We start from the raw sequence: 9,506 nt of genomic DNA, 5'->3' as shown, positions 1-9,506 counted from the left end.
ACCCTCCATTCTCAACAACATCCTAGTAAATGTCTTCTGAACCCTCTCTGGTTTAACAATATCCTTCCTATAACTGGGTGACTAGAACTGGACACAGTACTCCAGAAGAGGACTCACCCATGTCCTGTACAACTTCAACATGATATCCCAACTCCTACACTCAAAGATCTGAGCAATGAAGGCAAGCTAGCTGGATGTCTTCCTCATCGCCCTGTCTACACGTGACACAAACTTCAAAGGATCATGTACCTGAATCCCTAGGTCTCTGTCTTCTGTTGCAATACCCAAAGCCCTACTTTTAAATTGTGTAAGTCCTGCCCTTGTTTGTTTCGCCAAAATGCAATGGTTTGGCCTCAAACATCTGTGGTCGGAAATTCCTCAGGCTCACTCACTCTTGACAAGCAGTCTGTGGGTTACAGAGATGATCAGCACAGACTCATTCGTCATTTGGTCGTACGCGGGTGCTATATAAATGCAGTCATTCCTAACGTTTAAAAACAAATCAAGCATACATTTGGGTTACAGATGGAGTGCAACCAGAGAACCTGACAGCTGTAACCTATTTGTAACAAGTAAATGCGCAGTTTTTCATTTCCTCACTGAAGCAATAACATCAACATTTCAGAATCCGTTCAAGGAAGAGGAGAGGTTTTTGTGGTAATCTTACGAAAAAGGGTTAGGTCTGTATCCATTGTGATTTAGATGAATGAGGGGTGATCTGGTTGAAACATATAGGAGAATTTGACACAATTCTGTTGGATAAGATAAAAACCAAAGGACACAGTTTAAAAATTAGAGTGTATCCTGTTTAAGATGAGAGTCCCTCCCTTTCTCAGGGATGGGAGTCTGTAGAACTCTCCATCCTACACAGTTGTGGATATTATTAGTTAAAAGTATATTTATAATACAGTATGATTATAGATTAAAAAGAAATTGAATATTTTTAAGGCAGAGCGAGATAGATTTCATGGCTAACGAGGGAGTCAGCGATATCACAGTAGCTGGGAATGTGGAGATGAGGCCATTATTAGATGATCAGCCGTGATCTTACCAATGAGCAGAACAGGCTGGAGGGGCTGAATGGCCAGCTCCTGTTTGTAATCTGTATAGGGCTAGACTTTCAGGCTGCAAGAGGGGCAAGCGTTAAGCTGAGAAGGAATGGAATTGCCCACTGCCCACTAGCGTTATATTTTTGCAGCAGCCACCCACAGCTGGGTTTTTGTCCCGGAGACAGGATTGGCAACCATCCTTAGCTGCTGAGAAGCATAGGGTTTCCAGGCCCTCGGAGGCTTATCGTCGAAATGGGAACATTCCACTAGGGCCTACGGGCCCCCAGAGATTATCAGAGGCTGTTGAATTGAATTGAATTGATTTAGCTTTATTGTCACGTGTACTCAAATGAGTAACAGTGAGAAGTTTATAAGTCACCACTTTACAGAACCATCTTCGGTACAGAGTACTGAGCTACAATCCCAGGCTCACAGCCTGGACGTGTTCTCATGGCAACAGACCAGGGGCCCAGCATCTCCAAATTTTGGATGACCTCCTAGCCTGCCTGGTTTCAAGAAAGTGCACTCCTGAGGCGAAAAGGACCAGGTGCTCAATCTTTTAGTTTAAGCTGTGCATAGATGCCATCCCAAAATGGAGGCAGCCCCCTCCAGGTACCTTCACCCAAAAAGGAAGCCTGCACTTCCTTCAGTGCTGGACGTCCTCCATCTTTGAGTCCTACCCTCCCTACTTACTTGGACATCCTACCACCTCCCTGAACCATTAATTTGACCAACTGGGGGAAAATCGCAGCTGGGTAGGGGGGTGATTTCTCATGTACTGCGAGCTCCTGAACCCCGAACTCTCCCGCAAATTTGATCCTGACATCGAGGTCTCAAAGTCTATACTGTGAATCTGACTCATAACGTCAATGCTTCTGTACTCCGCTCTCTCGACATAGTTGTCAGCTTTCCAACCACTCTTTAGCAACAATCTAAGGTTGCGAGTTTGAGACCCACTCCAGAAACTGGAGGCTGCAAACCAGCTTTAGACTGCAGCGAAGCTCTGTACAAGACTGTGCTTAGAAACATCCTTCCTTCACTGTGAAGTGTGTGCAGAGATCAGGATGGGCACAAAACCCAAGTCCTTCTGGACAGTAACACCAGGCCTATGGGGTGACCTGGTGGCTGACAGCGTAAGGGACCCGGGTTCAATTCCAGCCTCGGGCGACTGTCTGTGTAGAGCTTGTGCATTCTCCCCATGTCTGCGTGGGTTTCCTCCCACAGTCTAAAGACGTGCATTTCGGTGGATTGGCCATACTGTAGCATGTGGGCTGGGTGATATTAGTCATGGGAAATGTCGGGGGATACTGGGATTGGGTAGGGTGTTGGGTCTGGGCTGGATGCTCTTCAGATGGGTAATGTGGATTTGATGGGCTGAATGGCCTGTTTCCTCACTGGAAGGCTTCTATGATGTCAACCTCCCTCGTGCAGGGTTGCAAACTAGTGATACGCGGAACGAGGCACCTATCAATGAATTACTTCTACTTGTGGAGGATAAACTAACAATTCCCTTCCAGGACACATTTCTCTGTTTCTACAACACAACAGTTCCTTTCAACTGAACTGTGGGATGCCCATCTCTGTTTCAACAGGTGGGTTGCAATTGTCAAAACATTGCAAACGTGATAGCTGCACATGGAAATTGAGCAAGCAAACAGTTGTGACATGTTGCTTTCTTTTCCGTGAAAATGTTAGAAAATTTGATGAAACAAACAAAAACAAAAGTGGTGGTTGCTTGACGGACCTTAAACCACAACAGGAAATGACAGAATGACTTGTCGAGGGAGCATGGTACAGTGTTCGAGGATTAGGAATTGAATTTCATGTTGCTCTCGCAGTGTGGAAATTTCCCCATGTAGTCCAGAAGCTGATATTTAGAATCTCCAGCCCTTCACTTAGCTTCTTCCCTCTTCATCCCATCTCATCCCTCACCCCAGTGCAGTGGGAATGCTGGACATTCTGAGGCACCATGCCAGAGTTCTGGCCCCAGCATGTTTGCCATGCAAGTAGACTCATGCTGCAGCTTTACCAGGCTAATATTTCCAGGGCTATAAACTGGGACTACCAGATTAGCTATTTCCAGGACCCAGTACAGGCATGATGGGCCAAATGGCCTCCTTCGGGTACTGTAAACATTTTTCTTCTTTTTCATACATGGGATGAGGACGTCGCTGGCTAGGTCAGCATTTATTTCCCATCCCTAATTGCCCAGAGGGCAGTTTAAGAGACAACCAAATTTCTGTGAGTTGGAGTCACACATAGGCCAGACCAGGTAAGGATGGCAGTTTCCTTCTCGAAAGGACATTAGTGAACCGGATGGGTTTTTCTGACAATGGATTCATGCACATCATTAGACTCTTAATTCCAGATTTGTATTGGATTGAAATTCCACCATATACCATGTGATTCCATCACCCACGGCAATGTGGTTGTCTCTTAACTTCCCTCTGGGCAATTAGGGATGGGAAATAAATGCTGGTCTAGCTAGCGTCGCCCACAATCTATGAAAATGAAAAGAAATTCAGAAGGCAGTTAAGAGTTAATCCACCTCGCTGTGGGTCTGAAGTCACATGTAGGCCAGACCAGGAAAGAAAGGTAGATTTTCTTCCCTAAACAATGGTAATGAAGCAGATGGTATTTTTCGCCACAGCTGACGCACTCACCATTAGGTGAGCTTTCGATTTCAGATTTTTAATTAATTTCACCAGCTACGATGGTGGGATTTGAACCCATGTCACAAGAGCATGAATTGGAGGTTCTGAATTCTATTTAAATCCCCTACTAAGTGGACGTTCCAAGCCTTCAGTTCTTCCTTTTCCCAAGGGTGTGGCACACTGGTGATGGTGAGGCACACAAGGCTACGAACTAAACGCTGACAAATGGGATCTGAATAGGTAGGTGGTTGTTTTCTCCTGGCACGGACTCAATGGGCCGATGGGCCTTCTGTTCTGTGGGAAGCTCTCTGAGTCCATGTACAAAGGGGAGCCCCTGATGAGACAAAGTGATTGGGGGTCATCAGTGGGAAGTTTGGGTGCCGAAGTTTAAAGTGATGCTTTGAGACGTCATGGGATTCAGCGTCAATGTTGATAATTTTCAGGACAATCCTGCCATGACTGTAAACCAGTTCTTTGATTTAATTTGATTTATTTACTGTTGTGTGTATATTAATTACAAATACAGTGAAAAGTCTTGTTTAGCGTTGCCACCGTACAGCGCCATCTTAAAACACAGAAAATGAGCCGAAACACAGAATATAAAGCCAGAAAAATGACACAATAAAGTTCGTCTTAAGTCTAATGTCACTAAAGGTCAGGTAGTGTTTGGAAGAGCTCCTGCTTCTAGCTCAGCTCCTCCACCCCGATTGCCATGTCCCCGAGGTTAAACCGACGACATTGCCACAAATGTGCCTCCCCACGCCACTGCTGCAATTAAACGTTGTCATTCTCCGACGCCATCTCGCCTCCACAAACGCTGCCATCGCCGTGAGATCACCCTGGGCCGACCTCACTGATGGAGTTGCCGCTGATGCCCCTGCACCGGGACCAAACTCGCCACCATCACTGCCTCTGCCCTGGCTCTGTCCTTCCCGTAGGAGAGAACATCCCATGTGGGATGGAGATGGTGACGTCTGGCGGTTTGGCTCCAACTGATGATTCCATGCGAATGATCAGGCCGCGTTGTTGCTTGACCAGTCTGTGGGAGAGCCCTCTCTCAGGTTTTGTTAGTGAGGAAGACGTTACAGGGACATAGAGACATAGAGCTGTATAGCATGGAAACAGACCCTTCAGTCCAGCTCATCCATGCTGATCAGATATCCTAAATAAATCTAGTCCCATTTGCCAGCATTTGGCCCATATCCCTCTAAACCCTTCCTATTCATGTACCCATCCAGATGCCTTTTAAATTGTAATTGTAATTGTAATTGTAATTGTACCAGACTCCACCACTTCCTCTGGCAGCTCATTCCATACACGCACCACTCTCTGTGTGAAAAAGTAACCTCTTAGGTCCCTTTTAAATCTTTCCCCTCTCACCTTAAACCTATGCCCTCTAGTTTTGGATTCCCCTACCCTGGGGAAAAGACATTGACCATTTAACCTATCCAAGCCCCTCATGATTTTATAAACTTCTATGAGGTCAACTGGGCTAGTGGTGTTCCTAATAGAACATAGAACATAGAACAGTACAGCACAGTACAGGCCCTTCGGCCCACGATGTTGTGCCGACCTGTTATCCTATTCTAAGATCAAAGTACTCTGCATACCCTACATTTAATGACAAAGCTGATGCTAAGCTATCCACCCGGATCATATCTCCATGGTTTGGTACAAACAAGGGGCTTTCTAAGTATAATGAAGAAAAAGAAAGTCACATTACCTCACAGTGAATCATTGTTCAAGTTAGAAAAATAAGAAAAAAAGTTTAAATAAGATAAACCATGCCAGTCTTTTTATAAAGGGCCTGCAGTAAATCAATGTAGGGGACTTCCACATGTGGTCTGAACGGGCCCGAAGACAAGCTGACTGCTCACTCTGGTCTCCAATCCAACAGCAGTCCCTGCTCCGCTCCTGGCACGCTGGCCATCCCACTCCGCTTTGGATCTCCAGCCTGAAGATTCGAGCACAGGAGAAGGGATGCCTTACTGTGACTGTAAGGGACCACGCCCGGGGCATTGTGGGCAATTTCGGTCTCCTTGTCTGACAATGGATGTTCTGGCCATGGAGGGAGTGCACCTAAGGGTCACCAGGCTGATTGATTCCTGGGTCTGAATTCCAGGATTTTAACCCAGGAGTAGTGAAGGAATAGCCACCTATGTCCAAGTCAGGATGGTTACTGAAGCTGTTGGATTTCACTCCCTAGTTGTGGATCTACCTAAAGCACATGGCCTGCAGCTGTAAAGAAAGCTTTTAAAATCATCAGTTTATTGATAATGAACTAGGCATAGCCAATAAATGCTGAACCAGCCAGTGACACTGACACAGCCAGTGAGGAAGGGTCACCAGACCCGAAACGTTAACTCTGTTTTCTCCTTCACAGATGCTGCCAGACCTGCTGAGCTTTTCCAGCAACTTTGTTTTTGAACAAAACTATTAATGTCCCCTCTCGTTGTCCTCCTTATTGCTCTGCAACTGCTTTCTTGACCGAAAACATAGACGTTTCCCCTTCGGAAGTTACTTAACAATCTTCTATCATTTACTCGTTCAGGCGCAACGTTCCAGATTGCAACTCTCTGAGTGAGTGTGTGGGAGAGAACAAAAAATTCTCCTAATCTTCCCCTGGTTCTTTTTCCAATGATCTTAACACATTTAGTTAAGTTATGACAGAAAGTTATTTTTGCAGATTTCCGTGTGATATCAGGAACTAAAGCTGAGAGTCAGCCTGGGACTTCCAAAAGGCAAGAGCTGTTACAAAAGGAACAGTGCAGCTATAATATGAGAGCCACTTAAGTGTTTCAGTGGACACCTCTCTGCATTCTCCTTACGCTACACAAATTCGAGAAGGCTTCACCTTCTCAGGGGCAGTTAACGATACTGATCCAGCCAGCCATGGTTCAGATCCTATGAAAACTTTCTTTAAGGAGTGAGCTGAGAAATTTTACACTGTGAAAACAAAGTGGCAATATCCCCCTGTATATTGAGTAATGATTAAATAATCCAATAGTGATGCTTGTAATTTCTGTCTCAGTGCACGGGCAATTGAAACACTTTTCCAGGAATTTATTATGCCTAGTCTGGACTTTTCCTAGAGTCATAGAGCTGTACAGCACAGGAACAGACCCTTCCATCCAACTTGTCCATGCTGACCAGATATCCTAAATTAATCTAGTCCCATTTGCCAGCATTTGGCCCATATCCCTCTAAACCCTTCCTATTCATGTACCCATCCAGATGCCTTTTAAATGTTGTAATTGTACCAGCCTCCACCACTTCCTCTGGCAGCTCATTCCATACACACACCACCCTCTTGTGTGAATAAGTTGCCCCTTTGGTCCCTTTTAAATCTTTCCCCTCTCACCTTAAACCTATGCCCTCTAGTTTTGGATTCCCATACCCTTTTCTAAAGACTTTAACTCTTCACCTTATCCATGGCCCTCATGATTTTATAAACCTCTATAAGGTCACCCTTCAGCCTCCGACGCTCCAGGGAATGAGGATTCAGGGTAGACGATTTAGGACGGAGATGAGGAGACATTTCTTCACCCAAAGAGTGGTCCTGTGCAATTCTGCTATATTTCTATGAAAGTAGCCAAAGTCTATTCAGCCTCTCATTATAATTCAAACTCTTCAACATCTGGCAACATCCTTGTAAATATTTTTTGCACCCTTTCAAGTTTAACAACATTTTTCCTTTAGCAGGGAGACCAGAATTGAACACACTATTCCAAAAGTGGCCTAACCACTGTTCTGTACAGCTGCAACATGATCCTCCCAACTCCTATACTCAATGCACTGACCTAATTGTTCTCCATCTCTCCATGACCCTGAGCTCGTTCAAATATCTAAGTCATACAGTACGGAAGCAGACCCTTCGGTCCAAGCAGTCCATGCTGACCCTAATCCAAAACTAAACTAGTCCCAGGTCTGGAAGAAGGGTCCAGACCCAAAACGTCAGCTTTCCTGCTCCTCTGATTCTGCCTGGCCTGCTGTGTTCATCCAGCTCCACACCTTGTTATCTCGGACTCCAGTATCGGCAGTTCCTACCATCTCTAAACTAGTCCCACCTGCCTGCACTTGGCCCATATCCTTCCAAACCTTTCCTATTCACAAACTTAACCAAATGTCCTTCAAACGTTATAATATTTGAACGGACGAACTTCCATCCTCCCAACTTCACTCCACTGACCCATTGGCATTGTCTCCTGGTTGAATAATGTCTTGGTTTTAAAATTCTCAACATTGTTTTCAAATCCTTTCACAGCCTTATCTCTGCTCCATTGCTGTAACCTTCCCAAGTCCCACAACCACCCTCAATAACCGCTCTCCTCCAATTCTGGCTTTTTACTCATCTTAATCACTGCAGCACTAGTGGACATCCCTTCATTAGATGGGGCCCTGAGCCTGGGAATTTTCACCTTAAACCTGTCCTTTAATGGAAAACATTCCATCTCCAGCAAAGGCCAGCATTGGCCACCCATCCCTAATTGCCTTTGTAGCTGAGTGGCTTGCCAAACCGTTTTGGAGGGTAGGTGAGAGTCAACCACATTGCTCTGCATCTGGAGTCAAATGAGGGCCAGACCAGGTGAGGATGGTAGATTTCCTCCCTAAAGAACATTAGATTTTTTTCATACATTTGTGAGATGTGGGCATCACTGGCTGAGCCCAGCATTTATTGCCCGTCCCTAGTTGCCCCTTGAGAAGGTTGGGATGAGCTGCCTTCTTGAACTACTCAGTCCACCTGGTGTGGGTTGACCCGCAATGCCCTTAGGGAGGGAATTCCAGGATTTTGACCCAGCGACAGTGAAGGAACGGCGATATATTTCCAAGTCAGGATGGTGAGTGGTTTGGAGGGGAGCTTGCCGGGGGTGGTGTTTCTATGTATCTGCTGCCCTTGTCCTTCCAGATGTAAGTGGTCGTGGGTTTGGAAGGTGCTGTCTGAGGATCTTTGGTGAAATTCTTTGGTGAACAGGATCCATCTTTACATTTTACACTGTGGCTACTCTGTGCACAGCAAGCTCCCACAAATAACAATGCGATATTGACCCAGTCATCTGTTTTTAAATGGTATTTATTTCTGGATAAATATTGCCTATTAACAGTGAAACATGGTGGTGACTTATCTTCTACATCTCCAAATGACCCACTGTTTTTACGGGATCCTTTGTTTCATATTCATCATTACGGAGGCTAGCTTTCAGTTCCAGATTTTAGTTTAAAGGTAATGTTTTGCCGATACTGGAAAACCAAACTCCAAACAGAAAGCGCTGTGGAAACTCAGCAGGTTTGGCAGCTTCTGTGTAAATAGAAAAACAGAACTAATCAAGTCTAATCTGACTCTTTGGTGAAATTAGAGTTTGTTAGTTGCATTTAAATTCCACAACGCTATGAGTTCACCTCAGAGCCTGCTGCATTGGAGCCAGCTCCCAGAGCTATTAATATTTAAGTCAAATTTAACACCTCTCTTCACCTGCAGTTGAAACCACAAGCTTCTTAAAATTAGGCATTAAACCCACCTCCCCGCGCCCCCCAAAACAGAATGTCCACAGCACCTCTCTCAATCTGATACATGGCTAACAGCAAAATACTGCTGGTAATCTGAAATAAAATCAGAAAATGCTGGGAGCATTCTGGCTGCACCTACAAGGGGGAAAAGCAAAAATGCAAGCCAATGATCTTTTCTATGTTTCAAGGAATGATCAGTGAATGTTTATCGTCAGTGGAATGTTGAACTCTGTTTCTCTCTCTTCTGGAGAGTTGGGCGAGGAGAAGGGACGATGAGCTGGAAAGTTACCAGCGCTCA

The sequence above is a fragment of the Rhincodon typus genome, chromosome 37 (assembly GCF_021869965.1).
Source record: "Rhincodon typus isolate 14 chromosome 37, sRhiTyp1.1, whole genome shotgun sequence".
Taxonomy (NCBI): domain Eukaryota; kingdom Metazoa; phylum Chordata; class Chondrichthyes; order Orectolobiformes; family Rhincodontidae; genus Rhincodon; species Rhincodon typus.
This window is presented reverse-complemented; position numbering follows the sequence as displayed.